Here is a 26,643-nt window from a genome sequence, read left to right on the forward strand (position 1 = left end):
ACACGCTCCAAGGGGAGCTGCCCTCTGCCCAGGCTGGGAGCCTCCGGGGCCCAGGGCTCCTGCCCGGAGTCACCGAGGCAGTGGCCTCTGGCCGACCACTGCCCACTGGGCTGCCCGGCCTGCGGGTCCTGTCGGAGGTGGGTGCGCCAGGCTCGGCGCCCCCTCGCACACCCGCCTGATCCTGGGTGCTGCTCTGCCTCTGGGCCGTTTGGTTGTGGCAGCTTATGGCAAACTAAGCCTCAATCTTGTTCCCGGAGACAACGGAGGCAAACCTGTGCTTCTCCTGCTCCTCCAGCACATGCGGCCTCACGGCCACCCAGTCGGACTCGAGCGTCTCCTCGAGGGCCAACGACATGGTGGCTCCGGCGCCAGGCCGCGGGGAAGGCGCCACCGGCCCTGCCCGCCAGGGGACTCACCGGCTGGCTGAGCCGCGCCCGGCCCACGACCACTCAGCCTCGCTGGCGCCTTCGGCCATCCTAGCGCGCTGGCAGCTCTGCCCGCTCCCTTGCCCGCTGCTCCGCGCTCAGATCGTCGGGCTCCCTTGTGGCTCGGCTGGCAGGAAAGACAATAGGCGCCCAGGGAGCAGGTAGCTCATAAGGTCACGTGCGGCGGGATCTGTTTACAAGCCCCGCGCTGCCGCGGCGCCTGCCACACGCCCCGGCCTCCCCCAACCCTGGAGCGAGGCCCCGCGCCGCGCCTGTGGCGCTCTGCACAAGAGGCTTGAGTTCCGTGAGGCCTGGTAGGTGGTCAGGCCGCGTGTGTGCGATGTCCCCGCCCCTCCTCCTTTTCTCCTGACCGCCTGGAGCCGGCCTGATGGAGAGACTCCTCTCCTAAATTCTGTGCCTCAGTGTCGCCACAGTGCTGCCATTTGGCTGCTGCCAACAGCTCCAGGAGGGATGTAAACACGGGCGTGTGCTGCACGCAAGTGACACGACAGCGGTGGCGCGCACACCCCACCACTCTAGCATCCCGGCCCCCGCCCGCTGGTGCTTCGAGCCCTACTCTTCTTTCCACGGAGCCTTCTTCTGCAGGCTGGAGATGGCGATTATGGGCAGTAAGAGTGGCAGTTGTGCCCTGCGGTACAGGTGGCCTCTGAACCCAGGAAAAGAGGAACAAAAGCTGAGGAACTGAGAAGGTTTGAACTCCATGTATTCAAAAGTGACCCCCAAGTGAGTGTAAATTTTCCTTCATTCACCCAGAGGGATAATCCCTAAATTCAGAAAGTACTCCCTAAAGTTATGCGAACTATGTGCTATATTTTGTTGAGACCCCCTAGGCTGTTGAATTCTCTCCTAACACCCTCATGTTATTTTAAGATATGAAAGGAAGGTGTCTGAAGACAACTCAGTAGAACTCCAAAACAAAATAAAATTAAGTGAAAATTCAAAAAAAGAAAGAAAGAAAATAAACGGACACACCCCAAGCCCTGCTCATCTCAAGCTTCTCTGTGGTTCCCGGCTCCCTCTGCTTTTCCCCCATTCTATAGCGGCATCTTACAATTACTTTCTTAGATTTTTATTTTGTTTTTGTTATTGCTTCCTCTAAAAAAAATAAGAACTTAATACACTTTGGAGTTTCAGAGGACAGCATTTAGGACACTGAATGTAAAATCGACAGCAGTTGAAATCATTGTGGCCGGCAGACATAGTTAAGGACCTCTTCAATCCAGTCTGAACTTTTCATTCACCAAGTGTTTATTGTGATACAAATGTGTACATGCCAAGAACTGTGCCCTTGATAAAGATGTGAAAAATAATAGATTTTTTTAAAGCTACTATTTACTGAACACTTAGGTTGATAGGAGCTGCACATGCATTACTTCACTTAACCCTTACAATCTACAAGAGAATTCAATGGAATTTAGATTTTTATTTCTAATATGTGCTAAATGGGCTAGGACAGTCATCATCCCTGCCCTAGTGGAGTCTTTGGTCTAGGGGAGCAGATAGACAAGTGATCTGACGGCTGCAATTCTGTATGACAACAACTATAGGAGAGGTACCATGTGGTTGAAAGACATTAGAGGTCGCCTCAACCCCTGGGAGGATGGAGAAGGCTTCCCAGAGGAAATAAAGGCTAAATCAAAACCTAAACCACCTAAAGGATGAAGCAGCAAGGGTTGATGAAGAGGAACAGGCCACTTTCAGTGAGAAAAACCCATGTGAAAAGATGCTCAAAGTTCCTGTGTTGTCCCCCCATTTTACAAACAAGAGAAGTGAAGCACAGAGGTGATGTAACTTGCTCAAAGTCATAGTGGCTGAACCAGAATTCAAACCTTGTTTTCACTTCCTTCCTTATCTAACTTCCATTCTCTCATCCTTCCAGTGGTCTTTTGTCAATACAGTTGACCCTTGAACAACGGGTTGAACTGTAAGGGTCCATTTTTACATGGATTTTTTCCCCCGATAGATGCCTGGTAAGCAGACTCCTAAGATCAGCTGTCACAATGGAAAATCCAGGTCCTTCACCCAATCTCTGGAATTATTTGATTTCAACAGACCCAGATACCATTGGCTAAAAGGGAGGGTGAGTGCCCGTGAGGAAGGACTCTGTAATGGCATAAAAATCACTATAAACACTCTCCCTACCCTTCCACAAAGGGCCTTATGGGAATACAGTACCAGCTATTTTTTGGACTTGAATGTTGCCCTAAATAAAAGGGTCTACAGGAGGTCCAGGCAGTTGTGCCAGTTTCCTGGAAGCTTAGGCCATATGAACCAGCAGATCTGATGGTAGCTAGAAATATCTGTGCTAACTGATTAAAGAGAAAAAAACGCTGGCCTGATTCACATGTGGGTCAGGGTGATATGCTGATGGCAGCCATAAGTGAACTGTTATCACACTACAGCTGCACTCAGAGCTCTCCCTAAAGGAATGTATCCCTAAGGGGAAATCCTCCCAGTGGGAAGAGCTCCGAACAGAACAATTCATACATTACATTATATGGAGGCAGAAGTGGCCTGAGCTATGGATATGCATAGACTACTGTGAAGTAACATGTGACTTTTTGTCAGGGCCCTTGATAAAGAAAAATTAAAAAAAAAAAACAAAACAGAGACAAGGAAATCTGGGGAAAGAGGCATGCGATGGATCAACGGGAGCAGGTATACAGCATGCCAACTGTTGTTTCACGCTAGTGCCCACCAAAGAGCTTTCTCTGAATAGAAGATGCTCAGCAACCAAGTGGACAGCTTAGTTTGCTCCATGAATGTGAACCATACTCCATCCTTAACCTTAGAGACCCCACCATTTGGACGACTGGCCCATGAACAGACATGACACTATGGCTGGGAAGAGCCACACAATTCCAACAAACCTTTCACCAATGCTTCTAACAAGTTCTGAAATGAATTTCATCTCCCTCCCCTCCCTCGTCTGCCCTCTGCATGAGGTTTTCATGAGCAATGAACTGGTTCTCACGGTGAAAGCCAAAGGGAGAGAAATCCAGAATAACCCAGCATCTACATTGATAATCAAGGATATTAAGAGCAGCGTTAGTTCTGTAACCCCACTGCCTTATTAAAGCAACCCATTTAACTCTGGGAAAACTGCATAAGGGACAAAAGAACATCCAATTCAGCTTTATTTCTTGCTCATATACCCAAGCCTTCAGTGGCCTTCTGCTACTACAAGTTGGAAACACCGGTTCTTCTTTGCTTCTATTTCTAGTAAAAAAGTTACTTATGTTTCAATTTTTATTTATTTACTTATTTGCTTACTGATTGTTGAATACCGCTCTTTCTCTTTCTCCTACTAGATCATAAATTTTTTTCAGGGTGGGTATTGTGTTATTAATTTTTGTATCAGACCAATGTTTTGAACAAGTCAGTTGTTGAAACTATTGACTTTATTGTCTCTTTGTTCCATTTTCTTATCTCATGATTTAAGTTATAATTGAAAACATTTCTACAATGATTGTTACATGTTATATGTATGGGGGTAATGCTGCCCCCCTCCCACTAACCCACCCCTGTGTATTGGGTAGAGAGTGTATCCTTTGGCCTGAGCCTGGGCAGCCACATTATTTCTAGGTAGGAGAAATTACAGTCACAGTCTAAATGTGGCGATGATCCATTATGACTTTCTCTAACTTCAGAAATAGCCATGAAAACCAAATGTCTAGGGGTACCACAGTGAGACATGTAGGAACTGTAGCATCTTTTACATCAGCTCAGCAGCTGCTCAGAGTCAACCCACGTGTCCCCACCTTGCTGGGGTCTAGTAAATGGATGACTGAGTTGCTTCATTTTAACTGGATAAATACTGCATCAATGGAAAAATGCTCTCATTTTATGTCTTAATTCTCAAAGATTCTGAATAAAGGAATAATCTTGACTAATGGCTTACTGTTTCATAATAGGGTTACTCAGAGTCCTTAGAATCAGGAAGGCCCTTGGTGATGACCTTTGGGATAAGGTACCTGCCCATTATCTTTGAGAAGTCTGAAGAAGCTTTGCTATATGCACCACATTTTTCTCATAAATTAATGTAACAAGTTAAAGTAACTGTCTTGAGGAGTTTAATTTCCATCCTCTTTTAAAAATAAACACATTTAGGCTGTTCACCTACACTGAAAAGCTGTTTTCTAATACATAAGTGAAGATGCAGGATTAATGCTCCCCACTCCATGTCCCCACTGGGAAGACAGGAGGTAATGATTTATTTTGTTTAAAAAAAGAGAATAAAACCCATGAGATTATAGCCTCCATATTTCAAGGTTGTTTCTGTTTTCTTGATACTCTTTTAAAGGGGATAAATTTGAGTTAATTTTAGTTGAAACTGAGTCTTTTATCTAAAAATATGTCACATGGACACTGCAAGAAATAAAGAAGTAAAGTCACATATTAACAAAAACATACTTTTTGTGTAAATCTAAGAAGCCATGGGCTTAATAAGGGGACTCTCACAAGAGTCCCAGCTATGATTTTAATCATGGAGGTAGACCCTGTATACAGCTTGGAAGCACCACCATCACAAATATACTTTGTTTGAACCCAAGCATCCAGGAATATGGGAGACAAATGGCCAGAGATGTCCGCCATCCTGGGGGATGAAGTTGGATGGTCTGAGAACTCCCAGTCATGTGCAGCAGAGCCACAGGCAGGTGAAGCACATGAGTGGGGAGGCAGGGCTGGCAGGGCTAGCCACCAATGGAGTGAAAACCAACTAGGGGCAGGCTACTGCGAAGGTAGCATCTGACATTAAGAGAATTATATACTTTTGGCTCAGATCAACAGTCTTTTTTTTCTTAGTAGAATCTTTTTTTAACTTAGGAAAAAAAAACCCAAAACAAAAAAATTTTCCAACCACACACAGGAAGGGTGCGAGTAGGGGGAGGTGTCCATCCAGCCCTGGCCCCCTGCCCATGTGGTTGGGCAGCAATAAGGAGTATGGGTAATGGCCCCTAAAATAAAAATGGTGTCTGTGTGTGTGGGAAGGAGAGGGGTGTAAACGCAGTGGGGAGTGGTGGGGGGAAGAGACGGACGAGGTCAGTACTGGGAACAACACAGGTGGGAGGCCACTTCATAACATTTCTTGTTGATCCTAGGACCGTGGACACCTTCTTTGCCCATCAACAGGACTAGCATCTTGGCAGTCATGGTGACCATGACATTGAAGGTGGGGTCTCCACCAATGTTGTTGGTACCAAGATCCATGGTAAATTCCCCATCCTGCAGCAGTGAGTCCCACATAACAGGACATTTCTGGCCCCCAAGCCTTAGCCCATTCACTGGAAAACTTGACTGGTCTTTGTCAACCAGGACACCAACCTCAGCTAGCGTGATGTTAGCAAAGGTTTTCCAGGGACGACGGCTCAGATGGAGGACAAGTCCTTGGAGCCCACGATGGCTGCGTCCTGACAGATCCCAGGAGGCTGTGAATGCAGGTGTTCCCCCAGCCAAGACGCTGCTGCTGGGGCGGTGGGCTGGGCTCGGGTGGCATCGGGCTGGCGGGCAGGGGAAGATGGGCGCTTGGGGCGCTCGCTGCCTCCCAGACCGCGGCTCTGCGAGTTGTCTCAACAGTTTTTTATTGTCTGAATAATACAACCAGAATATACTGCTGAACTGAATTTGTTTTACATTTTCGGGTCTGGCAAGTCTTCAAGAACAAAAGACTATTTTTCTTTTTGGTTTCTTTTTATATTTTGAAAAGCTCTCTAGTCTTTAAAGATTGAAATCTCAGGACATGAAAGAATGTCAAACATAAGGTTTAGAATTTGTAATTTGAATTTTGTTAAATACATATACATATAATCTCAGAAAAAATGCATAGGCCGTATATGAAAATTATCTGGGTGGGGGGCCATATTTGACTAATTTTATTTATGCTTTATTATATTTTTCTAATCTGTTTTAAAAAATTTTTGTGGGGAGAATTAGGTTTACTCATTTGTTTTTAATGGAGGTACGGGGAATTGAACCTAGGGCCTTGTGCATGCTAAGGATGTGCTCTGTCACTGAGCTACACCCTCCCCCACAACCTGCTTTTTGAAGCATAGTCTTTTTAAAAAGAGGGCAAGTACCAAGTTACATATGAAACTTGCAAATATGCACTACCCTTGCTTACATTAAAAAAAATTTTTATTGAGAATTTTTGGGAAGAAATCAATTATCAGAGATGAAATTCAAGTTCTCTGTTTAATTTCTATTTAAAAATAAATTTCTAATTTAAAAAAGCAATAAAGCCTTGAATTTTCTGAGAAATTATTGTAAACCTGGTTGCATCACTCATGTTTCTGTCTCTTCCATGGGCAGTTCCTAATGCGAGAATTTTAGATTTTAAAAAATTCATGGAAGACTGAACAATCAGTAAACTTTTAAGACTATTTATAATTTAAGTGAAAATAAAATCAGTTATTATAATTTGTATTAAGATTTCACATTGCAGAAGGGGTCCAAAGTAATAATGCTCTAATAGTAAAATAAATAAGTAAATATTAAGCTCAGAATGGTGGCTGTGCAGGTTGAGACTTACCATAAAATATACTCCATCCATTGTTGCTTATCTAGGTCCTGGCGAATCTAAATATTCCTTCCTAAGGCTGAAGAGTCACGTATTATTTGATTTTCATGGCATACGAGACTAAAGGCAGGAACCCAGTGTGAAGAAGGGAATGCAGTTTAGAGACAGGAGTAGGGAAGGGACAAACAGACATGTTAATAATATATAATAGTTTTAATTTTCTTTAATTTTGGAGGGTGGGGCAGGTAATTAGGTTTATCTTTTTATTTCCTTTGGTGTAGGTACCGGGGATTGAACCTAGGACCTTATGCATGCTAGGTGTACACTCTACCACTGTGCTATGACCTCCCCCTGTTAATAGTTTCATAAGACTACTGCTCACATCTACACTGGCCCAACACATTATGACAGAACCCAAGCAAGACTATGTGGACTAGAAGGATTCTCAAAACCCCAGAGTAATAGAGTTTATCAAAATTAATTTCTGAAGTCTGCTGGAATACCAAAACATCCGAGGCACACTGATGAAGTCCCTAAGTTGTGAAATGAAAAACTAAGTTTGTGTATGTAAAGAAACAATATATCACTGATTCTCACAACAAGAGAATAATTACACTTCCCCCTGAATTATGTATGTTTATTCCTCACACAATTTTCCCATTTGAATTATAGTATCATTTCTTTCTCCAGTTAGCTATTTCAGTTTGATTTCCTTTTTGCAAGCTTGGTGCATGTTGGTGGGATAACCATCACATTTTTTGACCACTGTCTCTCAAATGCTTGAGGAACAATAATTCTCTGTGCCTCCAAGAGGCATCCAGCTTTCAGCTGACAGTGGTGTTTGTTGAAGAATCATACTGCTTTTAGGCCAGCATCTAAGGGGATCTCAAATAGAATATCTCATCCCTGAAACAAATGAACATTATTCACAGGTGCTTTATGTTACCTCTCAGATAAATTTAATAGTATAAAGAATATATTGTCTTCTATTTATGTTATTGATCAAAAAATTTAATACTTAGTATGAAAGTTACTGTCTTTAGAAATTTAATAACTATAATATATGCTGACATTTATCAAATTTTATATTGTTATACTGACATATTGTGCTACATTAAGAGTTCAAGGAATAAACTAATTTATTTCACTATAGGTTAGATTTCATTTTCTAGAATTTTATATGAATGGAATCATACAATGCCTATTCTTTTGTCTAACTTCTTTCCCTCAGTACAGTTATTTTGAGATTCATCTATGTTGTTGCACATACCAATGAATAACTCCTTTTTATTGTTGAAAATAAAGAGTTTAGGAAATCTTATCTCATTTGCAATCTGAAATCTAGACAGAGACAACAGGTTCTTCATTGTCTTCATAACACAAGAAAGGCAATATCAACTTTAGCGTGTGTGAGTATTACCCAACAGGATTTGATTACTTTTGAAATTGCTTTAAAGTTCGTCTATAAAATAATGGACAACTTTTCATAGTTGCTACACTACCCTGCTTAAAACTAGTTTAGGCAATAAATTAATGGCACATTAGCTTTGGTACATATATAACCTTAGTATTATGCCAAAGACCACACCATAATGAATGTTAGAACTGAGAATGGAGTTGAGAGGTGCTAATTAAGAGGCTGATGGCCAGGAGTGCCTTCCAGCTTGCAATTGTCTTGTAAAGTTCTGGGAATTGTCAGTTCCTGGACCAGAGGAAGATGGTGCCTCTACTGCTGGCTAGAGAGGCCGGCACCTTCCACAGATCACTCACAGACTCTGACACAGTCTCTCTAGGGGAGCCACAAAAACTATTCAGCAAACTTTACTGAGAACATATTTTCTCCCTGGCACAATGTCTTGCTCCAAAGGCACAGAGATAAAGACATAGTCCCTGTTAAGAAGAACTCACTGTTGAGATGGAACATTGAATTGTGACATGACATAATAATTACAACACCCTATGAGAAGTGATCCAATAAAATGTGGTGACCACAAACAAAAGAAGTGCCAGCTCTGTCTTCACAAAGGAGGTGACATCAGATGAGTTTTGATAGGTGCAAATGACAATGAAAACATAGCCAATGAAAACATAGGGTGCAGCAAAAGCAGTTCTAAGAGGGAATTGCATAGCAATATAAGCCTTCTGCAAAAAAGAACAATCTCAGGTAAACCTAGCCTATCACCTAAAAAAAAATTAGAAAAAGAAGAGCAAACAAAACTTAAAGTCAGCAGAAGGAAGGAAATAATAAAGATCAGGAAGGAAATAAATAAAATAGAGATAAAAAATAGAAAAAATCAATCAAACCAAGCACTGGTTTTTTGAAAGAGTAAACAAAATTGACAAACCTCTGGTCAGGCTCACTAAGAGAAAAGAAAGAGAACACAAATAAACAGAATAAGAAAGGAAAATGGAGGAATTACGAACAATACCACAGAAATACAAAAAAATAAAATAAAGCAAATACTATGAACAACTATATCCAAACAAATTGGACAACCTAGAAGAAATTGACAAGTTGCTGGAAATGTATGGTCCAACAAGACTGAATCTGGAAGAAATAGACCACTTGAACAGCCTAATCACTAGAAATGAAACAGCAATAAAAAACTTCCCTACAAATAAAAGTCCAGGAACAGATGGCTTTGCTGGGGGATTCTACCAAATGTAGAAAGAAAAACTCATACCAATTCTTCTCAAACTCTTCCAAAAGATAGAAAGGGAGGGAATACACCCAAGCTCATTCTATGAAGCCACCATCACCCTGATACCAAATACAGACAAAGATACTACTGAAAAAGAAAATTACAGGCCAATATCATTGATGAACATAGATGCAAAAATCTTCAACAAAATATTAGCAAACAGAATCTAACAACACATAAGAAATATCATACATCATGATCAGGTTGGATCCATCCCGGAGACAAAAGGATGGTTCAACGTATGCAAATCAATCAATGTGATACACACATCAACAACAGAAAGGTGAAAATCACATGACCTGAATAGACACAGAAAAAGTACTTGATAAAAGTCAACACTAATTTATGAAAACAATTCTTACCAAAATGGGTATACAGGGAACATATCTCAATATAAAAAGCTATTTATGACAAACCTACAGCCAGCACAATACTCAACAGTGAAAAAATGAAAGCTTTCCCACTAAAATCTGGAACAAGACAAGGATGCCCACTCCCATCACTTCTATTCAACAGAGTCTTGGAAGTCCTAGCCATAGCAACTGGGCAAAAGAAAGAAATAAATAGGATCCACATTGGAAGAGAAGAGGTAAAACTGTCACTATATGCCAATGACATGATACAATATATAGAAAACCCTAAAAGCGCCACAAGAAATTTACTACAGCTGATAAAAGAATTTGGCAAGGTAGCAGGATCCAAGATTAATATACAAAAATCAGTTGCATTTCTTTACACTAACAATGAATTAGCAGGGAAAAAAAGTAAAGAAACAATCCATTTTAAAATTGCATCCAAAACAATAAAACACTTAGGAATAAATCTAACTAAGGAGGTGAAAGATTTATACATGAAGTACTGCAAGACATTGATTAAGGAAATTAAAGAAGACTTAAAGAAATGGAAAGATGTCCCATTTTCTTGGATTGGAAGAATCAATATTGTTAAAATGACCAGACTGCATAAGGCAATCTACAGATTCAATGCAATCCCTATCAAATTACACAGGAGATTTTTCACAGAACTAGAACAAATAATCCTAAAATTTATATGGAATCACAAAAGACCCAGAATTGCCAAAACAATACTGAGTAAAAGGACAAAGCTGGAGAAATAACCCTTCCAGACTTCAGACAATTCTACAGAGCTACAGTAATCAAAACAGCATGCTATTTGTACAAAAACTGACATATGGATCAATTGAACAGAATTGAGAGCCCAGAAATAAACCCACAGACCTATGGTCAATTATCTTTGACAAAGGAGGCAAGAATATACAATGGAGAAAAGACAGTTTCTTCAGCAAGTGGTGTGAACAGCAACATGTAAGTCAATGAAGTTAGACTACTCAATCAAACCATACACAAAAATAAACTCAAAATGGCTTAAAGGCTTAAATATAAGACAAGACACCATAAACCTCTTAGAAGAAAACATAGGCAAAACATTCTCTGACATAAATCTTCCCAATGTTCACCTAGGGCAATCTACCCAGGCAATAGAAATAAAAGCAAAAATAAACAAATGTGACCTAATTAAACTTAAAAGCTTTTGCACAGCAAAGGAAACCATGAGCAAAACAAAATGACAACTTACAGAATGGGAGAAAATATATGCAAAAGGTGAGATTGACAAGGGCTTAATTTCCAGAATATATAAACAGCTCATACAATGTAATAAGAAAAAAATGCAATCTAAAAAAAGCAGAAGACCTAAAAAAGCATTTCTCTAATGAATACATACAAATGGCCAAAAGGTACATGAAAAAATGCTTGATATTGTTAATTATCAGAGAAATGCAAATTAAAACTACAATGAAGTATCACCTCACACCAGTCAGAATGGCCATCATTCAAAAGTCCACAAATGATAAATGCTGGAGAGGCTGTGGAGAAAAGGGAACCCTCCTACACTGCTGGTAGGAATGTAGTTTGGTGCAGCCATTATGGAAAACTGTATGGAGATTCCTCAAAAAACTAAAAATAGACTTTCTCTATGATCCAGCAATCCCACTCCTGGGCATATATCTGGAGGGAACTCTAATTTGAACACTAATATTCACAGCAGCACTATATGCAATAGCCAAGACATGGAAGCAACCTAAATGTCCACTGACAGATGACTAGATAAAGCAGCTGTGGTATATTTATACAATGGAATACTACACAGCCATAAAAAAGAATGAGATAATGTTATTTGCAGCAACATGGATGGACCTAGAGATCATCATTCTAAGTGAAGTGAGCCAGAAAGAGAAATAAAAATACCATATGATATCACTCATATGTAGAATCTAAAGAAAAAAAAACATTATGAACTCAACTATAAAACAGAAACAGACTTATAGAAATAGTAAATAATCTTATGGTTACTTGGGCAAGGAGGTGGGAAGGGATAAATCTGATAGTCTGAGATTTACATGTTAGTCACTATATATAAAAATAGATTAAAAAACAAGTTTTATCTGTATAGTACAGAGAACTATATTCAATATTTTGTAATAACCTTTAATGAAAAAGAATATGATAATGAATACATATGCATGACTGGGACATTGTGCTGTACACCAGAAATTGACACATTGTAACTGACTGTACTTCAATAAAATAAAAATTAAAAAATTAAGTCAGTAATTCATATTAGAGCTATATCCCTGTGGTTATTAAATTCTGTAAGTTTATTTGTTTAATAAAGTAATTAAAAACTATTTGCATCACTTTTTTCATAGAGTAGACAATGTTTGATTATATACCCACTGAATGTGAGAGCTGCAAGAGATTTTGGAAAATTCTCAGCATCCCTATGTATCTCCAGTTTATAGATAAGTCACCTGAGGTCCAGTGACAGCACTGCTTGAACAATGACAGAAGTAAGTTTCTCTGACACCTGTTTCACATTTCTTGTTCATTGAGGAAGAATGAAGAACTTTCCTTTCTCAAAGTTCAATGGACATATCCTTTAACTATATCATTTTTAATGGAGAGTGACATTAGGCAACATTTGAAAGATATAAACATATTACCTTAAAGAAAGTTAAGGTTTAATGTTTTTGCCCAAACCATAAAATATATGATAATTATTGTTCTTCCCATTAGCGTTGGAACAAAATATATTATTAGAGTTGCAGGAACTGTCATGGAATGTTGATGTTTTCAGTTCAGCCTTCGATAGGCTTTAAAAGTATCCTCAGTTTCAACTTCTTCAGTTTTATTTTGTGTGGATGATTTTAACTAGCAATATTCACCTTGTGGGTTCAGAGTCTCCATGGAGCATGTATAGTGGGATCAAAGTTTGTATATCTTCGATATACAGAGATTCAGTTTTGACCCAGCAGTTCAGAAATATGCCAGTTGCCTAACAGGCTTCAAAAATCTCAAGCCCATCCCACTCCTTTCATGAAATAGAAAGGATTTCCTCAGAACTACCTACAAGACACAGGTACAGCTGAATGAAAGCCACATAGTGGTTCTAATCATTCTCCCAGAAACAGAAATCAGGCATCTGCTTCAGATTTCCTAATCTGAAAGTAAGACTTTTTATTTTCTCTGTGAATGAATTTTAAGAAACTTAGAAAAGAGAGGCTGTGATAGGTGAAAAAAAGACCAATTTGTCTCACAATTTCATTATCTCCTCCTCTTCAGCCTGAAGGTACACTCAGGGAGAGAGCATAGGTAGTTTTCACTGTTTTTATTCTTTCTTATCCTTGAGAATAGGCATCAATTATTGATAAGAAACTAAACTAAAATAAAATTCCTCTCCTCTCGTGCAATTAAGAATTACCAATGTTCAGGCCAATGATTTAAACGTGGGACTTCAAGGAGGCTGCTCAAAGGGAACTGATAGAGCTTGGAGGGTTTGTTTTGCCCTCCTGCTAATTCTCCTTCTTGTGGTCCAAAATGTATACGTTGTTTCTGGTATAGGCAGGAGATCCAGTGGCCATCCTGGACCATGAACATCCTTGATGACAGAAACCACATACTAAGATGCTGGAGCAGAAAGACAGATCTATACCAGGCACTATGTCTACATGGGAATTCCAGGATTAGTTTGGACTGCTAGACTCTAAGGTTCTTTTATAGGAAGAAGAAACAATTCTCTCCTGATTGTCTCCTTTGGGACATATCCCTTAATGCAAAATCACAGGGGCAATGTGGAGGCAGATTGTACAATTCTGTTATCTGATGCTTTTGCTTGGCGGACATCCATGTCCTTTTCTATTGGGAACAGAAGACGTGTGAAGGGGTGAGTTGGGCTCTGAGAACTGCCCCATGAGCAGAACCTTGGTATATTGTCCGTGTGTGTGTGGAAAGCAGGGCTTACATGCCAGAACTCCCTTCTGGCCTTCACGTGGACACTGGTTGGCTGGTGGGTTTTCCCCATGTCCCTTGGTGTTAGGGAGCATTTAGTGCCCATGAACAGTTAAGCAATACATCACTTTGACATCCTATCTAGTATATATGGAGACTGACAAGTCGTGGATGAGTGCATACTTATGCAATTCTATATCTAAGCCTTCACTGTACAAGTTCAAAACCAAGGTCCAAAACATAGGGCAGTACCGGCCCAGACTACAGGAGGTAGTCAGTCCAGAAGATTAGCAGGGCTGTAGTTCCCTCAGGCCAGGGCTCAACCCACAGCATGGAGAGATTAAAGCTCAGAGGTCCTGGGGGGATGCTACATGTCCCCTCTCCTGCACAGTCGTTTTCCTCTCTGCATCCCCACGTGTGTGCAGAAACATACGCACTGGGTGTGTGGTCAAAAAAAGCAGACACTGGGGAAGTGACAACAGGAAAGGAAGAAAGTCTGGGGGCAGCTCTAGCAGGCGGTGATGGCATCCATTTTCTTAGCTACATGGTCACAGTTCCAGAAGTGGGCAGAGGAGTCCTGGGGTTCCTGGGGTTCTGTCTTGTCCAGGGACATTCTTGGTCCAACCTCAGTAGGATAGGACTTGGGTCTTGCAGTCCACCTGTGTGAGCACCTGGAACTATAAGCCCACACCCTCTAGTAGACAGTGGTCATAGGAGAAAAACCTCAATATCCTTTTGAAGTTGGGGTGCTTTTGGTAGGTGACTCCAGTGGCTTTACATGCTCACACAGTGTCCCTCAGCCTTGGCTCTCTATGACCCACAGTGCCCTGAGAATCTTGGGAAATGTTCTCCACTCTCAAGAGGTCTTTTAGAGCAGACAGGAGCTCAGGGACTTGGGATAAGGAAAAATGCACCAGAGCACTGTAGACCAAGTCTGGGGTCCGGGGACAGGACCACTCCTTGTTTGACCCGCAGGGTCTTCATTTGAATATGTGGGGGTATCATTGTTTTGAATAAGGTGATGCTTCATGGATAAAGACGGTCATCTCGGTGATGGACAGAATGATAGGGGAAGGGAGCTTCTGAGGTCACGTGCACTGCCTGCAGAGCCCATAGAGTCTCCTCCTTTGCCCTGGGGACTGAGGAGAGCCACTGCCTTGAGGACACCCAAACAACAGTGCCAGCTTGTCTGGTGGTGTTCCTGTCTGGGGCCGCACTGCTGGCACTGGCCACCGGACTAAAAGTGGCCTCCTGTGTCACTGGTGCCCACTGACCTTTGCAGGAGGAACGAGAGCAGGGCGAGTCATGCAGAGCCCTCTGTGCGTGTCCCCCTGTTTCAGAAACAGCTAGATTTGAGTGAATGGAAGAGCTTAGGTAATGGAATCTTGGAAAAGAGGTCTCACTTCCCTGGTGATAGGCCCCAGTGAAACTTAGTGCCAGGCACCCTCGCTCCAGAGACGGCTGCCTCAAGAGCTCACACGACCAGAAAGACGGAAAAGAACAAGATGTTCTCCTCTTGTGCCACATTGTGTCACAACATTCAGAGGCTCTGGGCTGAGCAAAATCCAGAGAGACTTTCCCTCACCACCTACACCTCTGGCCGTTGGACAGGAAGCACTCAAGGAAAACATGGTGACCCAATGCTGGCCGGGCCACACATTTGATTCCCCTGATGGCCCTGTTTTCTTTGCCCCTCGCTGTGTGCATATTTCGAGGTTGGTGGTGTCAGAGGATGAGGTGCATGCCCTTCCTTGGAAAGAGAAGGTTGTTAGGTGCTGGAAGCCTGCTGGTTTGTCATGTTTATACCGCAGGTCGTGGCTGGCAGGCTGAGAAAGTGCTGAGAACCAAGCTCATCTACCCGTATGTTAATCCTGAGCTCTCGAGGTTTCATCTGGTTTCCCCCGTGGCTGGATGACTTTTCAGATGGCTTTCTGTGCCTAAAATGAGAAACTGAATTGCTCATAGCGGGGTCTCTCCCTGTGGCGATGTCCAGGCACACCCCTGAAGGCTCCAGGCCCAGCTATGAGACACTGTCTTTGCAGAGCTCCACCCAGCAGGTCTTTGAGGAGCTGCTCAACAAGTTCATTGCTCCCACTCCCTGGGCAAGGAGCAGGTGCACGGAACTGTCAACAGTGGCCAGCGCTGGTCTGACATGAGAACAGCTGTAGAGGTCTCTCCACATCCGGGACCCACAGAGACCTGGAATGGGCCCCAAACCCAGACTCAAATCTGGAGATCCCCCTGGGGCCCTTCTAAGGCTTTTCCACATGAGTGGCCAACAGGCCACTCCTGGGGAATCTGGACCTCTACAATTTCCCACACACTACACTGTAGTGTGGGAAAGATACTTGTCAGCTAGTTGCTGAAATCGTAGAGAAATATTTAATATTGTTTTTATTTTTATGAATATCCTTGCATTTTGATCCTGTTTTGATTCTTTTAAATACACACCACAGGTATCCACTGTGGCAATCACCTTCACTGTCCTGGTACGCCTGCTCCAAGACTTACCAGTCACCTCACTTAATATGGATATTTATACATAAAAGGGGGCATGAGGCTAAGCTATTCTATATCTCTGCGACATGTCATCTCACAGATACATCAAATTATTGTAAGCCCAAGAAGTCAAGAGCTGCATCCTTACTTGTCTTCAAAACATCCCATATAAGAGGTCAGCCAATTGCCACCATGATTCAGCTTTTCAGTGTTGTTGCCCATGTCAGCAGCATTAAATTCAATGACTCAATTTTGTTGCCATTTCAACAGTGCTGCAGGGAACACCATACATGTGTCTTAATGAACTGTTTTAGTTTGTTAGATCTGCCATTATATCAAATTTCACACTGAGTGGAAAGTCCCTGATGCTCACTGGCCAAGCTACCAGGTTCTGTCTTTGTAGAACTCCACCCATGACCTCTTCAAGGAGCTGTTCAATGAGTTCAACTGCTCCATTTACAGAGACAAGGGGCAGGTGAACCAGGCCACCAACAATATCCAGTGGTTTAAGATGAAAACAAGTACAGAAGATCTCAACTCCCAGGACCTAGAGATGATCAGAGCAGGCCTAAAACCCAGGCTCAAATATGACACTTCCCTGGGGTCCTCTGAGGAATGTGGTTCCCCGAGTCTTCTGCCCCATGTCAGGAGCACAGCAAGCCTCAGGTAGCTTAGAGGGAGTGGCAAGCAGCTTATGTTTGCAGGGTTCTCAGTTCTGATCTGTGTAATCCTGAGCAGCCATTTGAAACCTCCATCTTCTGTTTTCTCATATCTACAGAGAGAATATTTACTGATGACTCATTGGGATAATGCTCTTAAAATAGGGTAGTAGTATTGTTCCTGAGATAATACAATGCCTTGAAGGTACCAAATGCATATTCTTCCCACTAAATCACACTGTACTTTAAAACCTAGAAACTTTTTCAAGGTGGTCACTCAATCCTTCCTCTGGTACAAGTTCTTGAGGTTCTGGGAGTTTCTGGCCTGAGCTCTACATCCTGATCCTCATGGCTCATGGTGATTCCACTGGATATATGTCCATCCTTGTCTACTTCATATGAAAAGGAGATAACCTTGTTTCTGGATGAGGCTTGCACAGTGTTGACCCTGAATGAAGGCACAATGGAGAAGCTGGTAGACTCACTGGCACCAGCCTCCCTGGGTAGAAACATCATCTATGTCAACACCTTCCTGCACTCCTATGAGGCTTCCCCACTGCCCAACACGTCCTGCACCAACAGTTCAATGGGTGAATATCTGCCCCATTCATGGCATGGTGGTGAGTGCCCCACCTTTACCTGTGTGTCTCTGGAAACCCACTGCACCTTTCTGAGCTTCACTTTGTTCTTTTGACATGTGGGGTGGTAAAAGAACAAGCTTCATAGGGCTACTATAGAAAGTCATGGGATAAGCTATGATAGATGCTTATCTGGGGCCTGGCGCTGCAGAGAAGGCTGATGGGCATGCTGGACAGCTTCATGTTTATTACATCTCTCCCTAATGAAGAAGCTCTCTGCCTCATCCCTCACTGGACTGTGGCCTTTCAAAATTTAGAAATGAGCATGGAAATTATCCTTAGGTGGGTTTATTCTCAGATATTTTACCCTTTTGGATGTGATGGTAAATGGGATTGTTTCTTTAATTTCTCTTTTCGATACTTCATTGTTAGTGTATATAAATGCAACCAATTTCTGTGTATTAATTTTATATCTTGCACCTAATTTACCAAATTCATTGATGAGCTATAGTAATTTTTTGGTGGTGTCTTTAGGGTTTTCTGTTTATAATATCATGTCATATGTAAACAGTGACAGTTTACTTCTTCCTTCCTGATTTGGATTCCTTTTATTTCTTTTTCTTCTCTGTTTGCTTTAAGGAGGACCTCCAAAACTGTGTTAGAAAAGTGGTGAGAGTGGGCATCCTTGTCTTGTTCCTGATCTTAGAGGAAATGCTACCAGCTTTTCAACATTGAGAATGGTGGGAATGTCATATATGGCCTTTGTTATGTTGAGGTATGTTCCCTCTATGCCCATTCTATGGAGTTTTTATCATAAATAGATGTTGAATTTTATCAAAAGCTTTTTTCTGCATTTATTGAGATGCTCACATAGTTTTTATTTTTTAACTTATTAATGTGGGATATCACATTGATTGATATGCAAATACTGAAAGTTTTATGCATCCCTGGGATAAATCCCTCTTGATCATGATGTGTGATTCTTTTAATGTATTATTGGAGCTGATTGGCTAGTAGTTTGTTGAGGATTTTTGCATCTATGTACATCAGCATTATTGGCCTGTAATTTTCTTTTGTGTGTGATATTTTTGTCTGGTTTTGGTATCAGAGTGATGCTGGCCTTATAGAATGAGTTCAGAAATGTTCTTCCTTCTGCAATTTTTGGTAACAGATTGAGAAGGAGGCAAAAGACCTGTACTCTGAAACTACAATGCTATTGAAAGAAATTAAAGATGACACAAACAGATGGAAAGACATACTGTGTTCTAGAAACAGTATTGTTAAAAGTGACAGTACTACTGAAGGCAATCTAATGATTCAATTCAATCCCTATCAAAATACCATTTTTTTTTCATTTTTCATTTCAGAACTAGAAGAAATAATCTAAAAACTTGTTTGGATACAGAAAAGACATTAAGTAGCCAAGACAACCTTCAGAAAGAAGAACAGAGCTGAAGGAATCAGGCTCCCTGACTTCAGGCTATACTACAAAGCTACAATAATCAAAACAGTATGGCACTGGCACAAAAACAGACACATAGATCAATGGAACAGGACAGAAAATCCAGAAATAAACCCATGCATGTATGTGCAATTAATCTATGACAAAGGAGGCAAGAATATACAATGGGGAAAAGGCAGTCTCTTCAATAAGTGGTAAAACTGGACAGCTGCCTGTAAGAGAATAGAAATTGGAATATTCTCTAACATCATTACAAAAATAAACTCAAAATAGGTTAAAGACCTAAATGTAAGACCAAATAGTATAAAACTCCTAGAAGAAAACATAGGCAGAACATTCTTTGACATAAATTACCACAATATTTTTGGGTCTATCTCCTAAAGTAAATAAATGAAAGCAAAAATAAACAAATGGGACCTAATTAAATTTGAAAGCTTTTGCACAGCAAAGGAAACCATTAACAAAAATAAAAAGACAACCTACTTAATGGGAGAAAGTATTTGCAAATGATATGACCATAGGGGATTAATATCAAACATATATAAATAGCTCATTCAATTCAAAAATTTAAAAAGCAGCTTAATTAAAAAATGGGGAGAAAAACGGAATAGCCATTTTTCCAAAGAGGAAATGCAGATGACCAACAGACACATGAAAAGATGCTCATCACGGCTAATTATCAAGGAAATGTAAATGAAAACCTCAATGAGATTATCACCTCACACCTGTCAGAATGTCTACCATCAAAAAGAACACAAATAACAAATGTTGCAAGGATGTGAAGAAAAGGGAACCCTCTCACACTGTTGGTGGGAATGTAAATGGGTGCAACCACTGTGGAAAACAGTATGGAAGTTTCTCAAAAAATTAAAAATAGAACTACCATACGACCCAGCAATTGCAGTCCTGGGTATATATCCAAAACAAAAACAAAAGGAAAAATAAAAACACCAATTCAAAAAGATGCATGCACCCCAATGTTCACACCAGTATAATTTATAATTGCCGAATTGCCAAGATATGGAAGCAACCTAAGTGTCCATCAACAGAGGAATGGATAAAGAAGATGTGATATATGTAAACACACACACACACACACACACACACACACACACACAGAGGAATAGGAATATTAGCCATTAAAAAGAATGAAATTTTGCCATTTGCAACAACATGGATGGACTTGAGGGGCATTACACTAAGTGAAACAAGTCAGACAAAGACAAATGCTGTAGGATACCACTTATATGTGGAATCTAAAATAATACAACAAACGAGTGAATATGACAAACAAACGATCAAACAAAAAGCAGCAGACTCGGGATAAAGAGAACAAAGTAGTGGTTACCACTGGGGAGAAGGTGGGGAGGAGCAATGTAAGGGTAGGGGAGTGGAAGGGGGAAAGAAGGCAGATGGAAAGCAGCCTGTTTTCCTATTTGCAAAGAAATGTTGAGGTTCCATCTAGCTATTCCTGGTCCTTGTCTTGGTGTGACCAGATTAGGGATCTCTGGAGGCAGGCATAGGACCACCAGGCCTACTCAGATAACTGGATGATTCTGACTGTAGTTTATTCATTCAGTAGTATATATTAAGGCCCTGCTACATGCAGGCATTTTTCTACACAGTAAAATAACTTAATGAATGAAGTAGTCACAACCCCTAGGGTGAAATTCTAGTCGCACAGCTGGGCAGTCACTCTAGACATTATAAGCATTGGTACCCATGGTACATTAGATGTGATGCCTCAGGGCTTCCTCTAGGTATGGATGTGTCCTCTCACATTCTGACTATGTTAATGAAGCACAGAATCAACTAAAACTGTGAGCGGTCTTTGGGCCCACAAAGAGGGCCCCCATCTTCACAGAATAGAGAGGGATTGTATGGGGTCTGGGGCTGAGGAGGAGCCAACAGGCACCTGGCCCTCCCACATCTGTTGATTTTCATGGAAGAGCTGAGGTCTGGGACCTTCCCCTGCAGGAGCAAATGAGTCAAAGAGAGTTGTGCATGGGGTCCTGGACTCTCTGGGAAGCAGCAGGGGAGAGGCAGGTTCAGCTGACCCCTGAGAGACCCATTCTCTCCACAGTCCCATGTCATTTGACTCACCCTCTCCATACCCATCCCTTATGACCACCACACAGGGGCCCAGAACAGGAGGCATGGGGAGCAGCCTGCTCACCAAAATGTCAAAGTCAGTCCTGACGCTCATGTGCATGGACCATGGGGTAGGCTCTGTCCAGGACCTTGGGGAGAAGTGTCATTAGGAAAATCAGACTCACACAGGATCTTGGTTAGACTTGCTCTGTGGCTGAGCCTTCCATTGCCAGGACAGGTAAACAGGGTTTGGAAGTGGGCTGGGATCATGATCTGGGTTCAGACCCAAAGAAGGGTGCTGGGAACCCAGTGTGGAATGAAAGGCCAGGCCTCTGACTCTGCCCCACACGTGACTCTCCCCAGTGCTCCTTCTCTCATCTGGGGCACCTGGCCAGGTTGACATGTGCAATGAAGCTGGCAGCCCCTGAACTGTCTCTGCCTCAAGCTAAAGGTTGCCTCTGTGCAATTCAGTTGGCGTGAGTCAGACCTGAAGCAGCATGATCTCCTTTTCTTGGTCAATGCAGGACTGCTAGATCCCACTGAGACAGAGCCAGAGGAGAAGGGGGACTGCAGGTTGGGGTGAGGTTCATGGGCTGGGTAGCTTTTTACAGGCAGTGGAATCTTGACAATTTTTTAAAGGCAAGAGAAAGTCAGAACCTTACTTTTTCTTGCTCCAGCACTAGTTTCAAGGCTCATGCCAGTGGCCGAGCCAGAAGAAGGGCCAACCCTGAATCTAGAAATAGCTTCACCTCTGTTTCTACCACCATCTCTAGTGCGGGAGCCAATGTCACCTCCACTAGCTCCTCCAGCGGTGAAGCAAGCCACATCTGCTCCGCCTAACCAGCAGGTCCTGAGCTGGAGTCAGTGGGACAGCGTTCTCCAGTGAGAATTCCGTCTCCATCTCCAAAAAGAGAGACAGAGCCAGCTTCAGCCCCAGGGAACTCCTGCCTCTAGCATGTGACCTAGAAGAGCAGGCCAAGTGAGGAGAAGCCTGACGCCAGAGCTCCTCTGCAAGGCTGGTGGCAGGGCAGTTGACTCTGACAGATGCGATGAGTAGCTGGGCTTACAGGGCAGAGCTGGGGCAGGGCTTCTCTCTGCCGTCAGCTGCCCCAAACCTGCCTTTCCCTGATCCAGCCTCCTATGAAATGGGCCCAAATCCCAGATTCACTATTTATCAGCTGTGTGACCTGAGCAAGCTCCATAAGCTGCAAGCTGCTGCTGTCTACCTAAGCTTGGCTGAGACGGGTAACGACAGGACTTGCCACACAGAATGGCTGTGCAGATTCATTGAGGTCTAACAGGCAGAAAGCTGTAGGGCTTTTTATTATTGTTTGGGGAAGGGTAGCTCGCTGCGTGCGGCCAGGGCCGTGGGTCACCCACTCATCTGCTCAGCAGCCTCAGCATTTATTAGGCACCTGAAGTGTACAAAAGTACAAGACGAACAAGCCAACCCTATGGCTGTGCTGCAGCAAGGTAACGCGCGCCTGACTGGGGAGTCAGACCGAGGGGTGAGCAGAATGAGTGGAAGACGCCCTCTAGTGGAACTGAGCTGCCTCTTCTGGAGCTTGGAGTTAGTGAGAAGCCAAAGCTAAAAAGCTGAAGCTCTGATCTGTTCTTAGAAACAATGATCTGCACATACATATAAACGAAAAAAAAGTGCAGTGTACTGTATATATATATGTATCTACATGCAATATAATGTGTATGTGCAGTCGAACTGTAATAATTCTACCTAATCAAACTGAAAAATGGGAAAAAAAACAAAGTAAAAACAACAGAATTCAAGCAATTAAAAAAAAAAAAAAGCTTCTCAATAGAAATGGGAATGGCGGCCCCTAGTGACCAACCTGAGCACTCCATCCTTCAGTCCTGCGGGACCTTAGTGTTCAGAGGAGCCCAGTGAAAAACCCTCATCCAGGCAATTTGATTTTTTTATGTTCTCAATTAAAAAGTATTTGGACTTTAATGCCCGTCATATATATATATTCACCTCTCCTTCCCTCTTTCCACTCTGCTCAGGAAGAGCTCCTGAAAATCTAAAAAGGTTTGTAGTAAAGACAACTCATTGAGCAGGGAGCTGGTAGAGTGGAGGCTGGAGGTCTGTTAAGAGTGGAAGGATAGGAATGGGAAAGGGGAGCGGGCAGGATGCGCTTTTTTTAGCTTCTCACTTAAAGTTATTTTGAAAAATTCCAGTCTTCTCTGGATTAACAGGAAGAGGGTAGTTTTGTCTATGGGCAGGGTGAGGGGCAGGAGGTCCTGGTAATGAGGTAAAATGATGATGGCTGGGCTTTTCAGGAGGGGGTGCTGAGACAGAAAAATTAGCAGGTCTCTGGCTTCCATGCTGGTCCATCCGGCTAGCACTTAGCTTCTTCCAGGCTGTTGGATAGATGGGGTGGGTGGGGGTAACTTTCTTCCCTAAACCAACCAGTCCAGTTTGTCCTCAGGAAACCCAGGTCCCTGCTGCTTCTTTCCTTCACCATACCCCCAAGTGGAGGGCACCCTTCTTTCCCCAAGGACGGGCACTGCAGGGGAGTCCCATGGACCAGGTGTCCAAATGGACTGTGCAACCTTGAGTCCAAATGGTTGGACCAGAGACAGGTATGTGTGCATTCTGCGACTCCGCACTGAGCCCCTATACAATCACTGCCAGTCCATCAGTCAGGAGTCTCGCCTCAGTGCTAGTCAGCAAGGACACGTGGCTTGGGTGGCTTATAAGCAATGTCGGGAGGACCCCGGAAAGGCGGAAGAGGCCGCCACCTCGCGGGGCGAGCGAGGGCGGGCGAGGGCTGGCGGACTGGCCCACCTGAGACCGGCCCAGGCTGGAGTCCAGGAGCCCCCGCTGCCCTCTTCGTAAAACCGGCCTCCTACAGGCGGAACCCGCTGCAGCCGAGGCGGTTGGGTCGGCGCCCTGGGTCGCGGACGAGCGCTGGAGGGGCCTCGCCGCAGGGGCTGAGCGCTTCCCCAACTGCCTCGCTGAACCCCGCACCGGCCTGATCCCTCGTCTCCCCGAGTTTGGGTGAGAAGTGGGGCTGCTCTGCCCAGGATGGATTTTAGAGCAAGAAAGCCAGCGAGCCGACGGACCCCGCCCGAACTTCCCCCGAGACCCCCGTGAATGAGTTCGCCACGCCCACCCGTGTTGACCGGCTTACGCCCCGCGGCTCTCCAGACCCACCATCCCGCTCCAAGTTCAGCACCCGCCGCCGTGGAAAGCGGACAGCGCCTCACCTCTACCTACCCGGTTGGCAGGGCGTCTCCAGAGACAGAGGTGCCCGGGGATCAAGGCTGGGCCCCCACCCCCAGCAGGTTGCTGCCCTCCGGAAGGTGGGGCGCTGCCCCAAAGGAACTCTCCGGTGCACCCAGGGGGAGGTTCCATTTCAACCTCTGATTAAAAACAAGGTTCTCTTGGGTACTTAGGGGGCTCTGAGTGCAGGTGCTAGAATGCAGAAAACAGGCCTGCCCCTCACAGTGTCTACTGAGGAATGGAAATTACAAAGAGTGCCGCAGCCCGTGCAGTGGCCCCTGCGGCTAGGAAGGCTTCCTGCGCCAGAAAAGACTCCCATTCTGAACACCCAGACCCAGAGAGAAAAATCACATCCCCCACCAACTTCTATGAGCCAAGACACTGACTTCAACGCAAATACCCAACTTTTAAATTTGCCTCTGATGCTTCCTAGATCAGATGTCTGACGATGTTTTAAGGACTACAAGCGAATCACAAGGGAAACATTCAGACACTGAACAACAACCCTGAACTTTTCCAGGGGACAGATGAGTACTTCAAGTGGAGTTTCTTTCTTTTTTTCTTCCTTATTCTTAATTCTTCCTCTGTTAATGGAACACAAGCCTGCTGAAAGGACAAAGGATAGCAGTTTTACTTTCTGTTGGTTGTCCAGCCTTCCAAACCCTTGGACAAATTCAAGCACTGTGGAAAAGACTCCATTCAACCAGGAGTCACCTTGCTGCAGATCCCAGCCAGGTTGGGACATGCACACACATATTTCCAAAAATAACAGAGTTTGAAGAGGAAGGGAGAGCAAGTTCCAGGCAAAGGGTAGGGGGAAAGGGCAGGGGGGAAGACTGTCAAGAGAGGAGAACCAAGAGGGAGACAGTGCACACGTGACTTGGCTTCCACTGCGACACACACAAAAGGAGCAAATGAGGCAAGCTCTGTCATTACAGTGTATGATCAAGAAAGTAATTCTTTAAAATGACAGTGGAATGTCTCAAGTGAGGAGAAAAGAGATCAAGAGAGAGAACACTGGACAGAGTCAGAGCTGAGTTCCAGCCCAGCCCTTCCACAGAAACAAGCGGCATGGACCAGTTACCTGGCCTTTTCAAGTTTCACCATCCTCATCTGTAAAGGAGTTTGTACTAGAGGATTCCCTAAGAATTTTCCAGGTCTAACGGCTATGATTCCTGTTTTTGAAGTCGTTATTTTTTTTTTTAAAAAAAGTAATCTTAGGATACAAGAAAAGATGAGATTTTTAACTTCCCTTTGCCCGTCAGAGAACTTACACTGTCATAGGTCTGTTCACAGCCCCACTCCAGATTTAACACTTATCCCAATAGCAATTGCTCCTAGGAATTTAATGAATCTGCTTACCACAAAGATAGGGTGCTTCTGTTTATAAACATCATATAAGTGCAAATATCAAATATCAGTAGTAAGGGAAAAGAACAATAGCTGGATAATTTCAAAATAAATTCTGTTGTTGTCAAAAAAAAAAAAAAAAAAAGAAGTATCTGGGAAACTGATGGATTTTTAGTGGATCCTTCCTGAATGGCCCTCAGAAGCTTCATTAACAAAAAGAAGCAGATTGACTGTCACCCTCTCCCCCGTCAGTCATAGGTGGCCCCTCAGGGATCACTCTACTGAGTGGATGAGAGGATACTGTGGTCAGAGGAGGGTCCTGCGCTGATCCTGGGGAGGTGAGGGTTTCAGTGTAGCCTTGGTTCCAGCCTGGATTTCGGAGACTCCTGTGTATCTGGGGCAGGCGGGGAACTCAACCACGCCTCCAAGACATCCTGTCCCTCTCCATCCACAGCTTTATCCAGATGAGGGCCTGAACAAATGAGAGATTAGAACACAGGACAGACGGGGCTGGGATGGGAGGAGGGAAGCTGTGACAGAGCCTCTGGCCAAGAGGAAGCTCAGCTCTCCTCTGTGGGGCCCTGAGCAACTCACTGCCCTTTGATTCTGTGTCTCCTCATCTGGGAAATGGAGGGATGATGATCCCCTGGTACAGGCCTCACAAGGCTCCGATGAGGTGAGAGGGAAGAAAGGAAGAGGGAGCCATTGCGCCCTGCTCCACCTGCAGGGCTGAGGGAGAAGCAGTGATGGTAGCGGGACAGCAGTATGGCGCCGCGTCCTCACGAGAACTT

The 26,643-nt window shown here is 43.5% G+C and overlaps 1 pseudogene; it reads right to left on the reverse strand.

Annotated features, from left to right (window-relative positions):
• Nucleotides 1–26,643, reverse strand: part of LOC141578280 (tolloid-like protein 1) — a 253,168-nt pseudogene that overhangs the window by 198,336 nt on the left and 28,189 nt on the right.

The sequence above is a fragment of the Camelus bactrianus genome, chromosome 8, assembly GCF_048773025.1.
Source record: "Camelus bactrianus isolate YW-2024 breed Bactrian camel chromosome 8, ASM4877302v1, whole genome shotgun sequence".
Classification (NCBI taxonomy): domain Eukaryota; kingdom Metazoa; phylum Chordata; class Mammalia; order Artiodactyla; family Camelidae; genus Camelus; species Camelus bactrianus.